The sequence below is a fragment of the Anomaloglossus baeobatrachus genome, chromosome 8 (assembly GCF_048569485.1).
Source record: "Anomaloglossus baeobatrachus isolate aAnoBae1 chromosome 8, aAnoBae1.hap1, whole genome shotgun sequence".
In the NCBI taxonomy this organism is placed as follows: Eukaryota; Metazoa; Chordata; class Amphibia; order Anura; family Aromobatidae; genus Anomaloglossus; species Anomaloglossus baeobatrachus.
In genome coordinates, this window is record NC_134360.1 from 110,711,436 (window position 1) to 110,713,935 (window position 2,500).

The 2,500-nt window shown below is 54.9% G+C and overlaps 1 protein-coding gene across 1 annotated transcript in view; it reads right to left on the minus strand.

The window, feature by feature from the left end:
- SCYL3 (SCY1 like pseudokinase 3) overlaps nt 1-2,500 on the minus strand; it is a 192,877-nt gene that overhangs the window by 73,948 nt on the left and 116,429 nt on the right. The window lies entirely within an intron of this gene.

Consider the following 2,500-nt stretch of genomic DNA (forward strand, 5'->3'; position numbering starts at 1 on the left):
TGAAGGACCAACTCCTACATGTCTGTCCTGTGGAGGTTCGACAGTTTGTTATGGACCGAGAGCCCAAGGAGGCCTCAAAAGCAGCCCAGATTGCGGACGCCTATGTGGCCAACCGTGCATCGGAGGTGCGGAAGCCGTCCACCACTAGCTGGAAAGGGGGTAAGATGACAACTACAACCACCCCTGCCCCTACCAGCCGACCTCCCGTAGGTCCTGTTTCATCCACCAGTGCCCGGCCCACCTCTGACACTCGCAGGTGTTTTTCCTGCAACCTGCCTGGACACCTCAGCTCTGGTTGCCCAGAGAGGCAGAAGAGGAACCCCACATCCAAGGCCCAAGGGCCCACTGGAACTGTCCTTTTGGCAAGGAAGGCGGGTGGTAGGGCCTGCGAAAACCTACACCCCGTCACCGTAGGCGGAACCCCCACTGTGGGGCTCAAGGACACTGGGGCCGACAGAACACTGGTCCGCCCTGAACTGGTACCCCCTGAAAACTTTATCCCGGGAAAACTCCTGACTGTCGCCTTGGCGGGGGGTGTCCACCACTCCTTCCCAATGGCCCTGATTCCCCTCGACTGGGGTGCTGGGAGAGGGTGGAGGGAAGTGGGGGTGGATGAACATCTACCAACCAATGTTTTATTGGGGACTGATCTGGGGCGATTAGTTGCACAATTTCTCCCTGATGATCCTCCCGAATCCAAAAAGTCATGTGATACAAATGTTGTTGATCAGTCATGTGATGCAAATGTTGTTAAATCATGTGATGCAAATGTTGTTGATAAGTCATGCGACCCGAATGCGGATACCCAGAACGTAATTACAAATGTTGTGCATGGTAATAATGTGGAGATTTGTACAGGGGAACTCAGCCATGCCACGCGGCAGGGTGACGTGGCTGAGGACAACCCCAAGGTAGCAAGTGTCTGTGCTGACAGAGATGGAGGCAGACATGAGAACCACGAGGACAGTGGCCAAATGCAGCTGAGCAGTGTCACAGCGGACAGTGACACAGCCAGTAGTACCTGTCAGGCTGATGGGGAAGAGTGGTTATTCCCCGGGGAGACAGCCTTCATCGGTGCTGTCACCCGCAGTCAGAGTGCCCAGAACGCAAATGAAACCCTGCCTTCTGACACCTCTTCACCCAGAGGGATAACGGAACTGGTGATGGACCCAGAGCAGGTCCCAGAGGGTCCCGGTGAGGTTGGAACCTTAACGTCACTTTTGGCTGCCTCTAGCCAAGAGTTTCAGGTGGCTCTACGAACTGATGCCAGTCTAGAGACGTTAAGGGACCTCGCAGAGAAGCCCTCCTCCGAGACCGATAAGGAGAGGGTATTCTGGGACCAGGGAAAGTTGTACCGGGAGACAATTCCCTGTAACCCCCAACAAGAGTGGCTGAAGGAAAAACAGCTGGTGGTGCCTCACCGCTTTAGGAGTGAGTTGCTGCGGATTGCCCATGAGATCCCACTCGCCGGACACTTGGGGGTTAGCAAAACCAAGGCCCGGCTGTCTCACCACTTCTATTGGCCCAAAATGGGGACAGATGTTGCCAACTACTGCCGCTCCTGCATCACATGTCAAAGAGTGGGAAAGTCAGGGCCTGCTCCCAAAGCTCCCCTGATCTCTTTGCCGGTGATAGAGGAGCCTTTCCAGAGGGTCGCTGTGGACATTGTCGGGCCTCTGGCCGTCCCCAGCAGCTCTGGAAAACGGTTCGTCCTTACTGTGGTAGACTATGCTACCCGGTATCCGGAGGCAGTGGCTCTGTCCTCAGTTAGAGCCGATAAGGTGGCAGATGCCCTCTTGACCATATTCTCCCAAGTAGGATTTCCCAGGGAGATGCTTACCGACCAGGGGACTCAGTTCATGTCTCGTCTAATGGAGGCTCTCTGTAAGAAAATGCAGGTGCGACATCTGATATCAAGCGCTTATCACCCACAGACCAATGGTTTGTGTGAGCGATTTAATGGTACCCTTAAGCAGATGCTTAAGATGCTGGTTGAGTCACATGGACGCGACTGGGAGCGGTATCTCTCACACCTGCTGTTTGCCTACAGAGAGGTACCACAGGCCTCAACGGGGTTTTCCCCCTTCGAGCTCCTGTATGGCAGACGAGTCCGGGGGCCTCTTGGTCTGGTAAGGGAATCCTGGGAAGAGGAACTGAATTCCCCAGAAGTGTCCGTTGTGGAGTATGTCATTCGGCTCCGTGACAAGATGCAGTCAATGACGCAGATGGTGCATGAGAATATGGCGCAAGCCCAGGCCAGCCAGAAGCGATGGTACGACCAACACGCTCGAGAGCGGGTGTATGAAGTGGGTCAGAAGGTGTGGGTCCTGGTCCCAATGACCCAGAACAAGCTTCAGGCGGCCTGGGAGGGTCCATACCTGGTGCATCAGCGCCTCAATGACGTAAACTATGTGGTCACCATCGACCATGCCAGGAAGAGGCAAAAGGTCTTCCATGTCAACATGATGAAAGCTCATCATGACAGGGAAGCCTTTGCTCT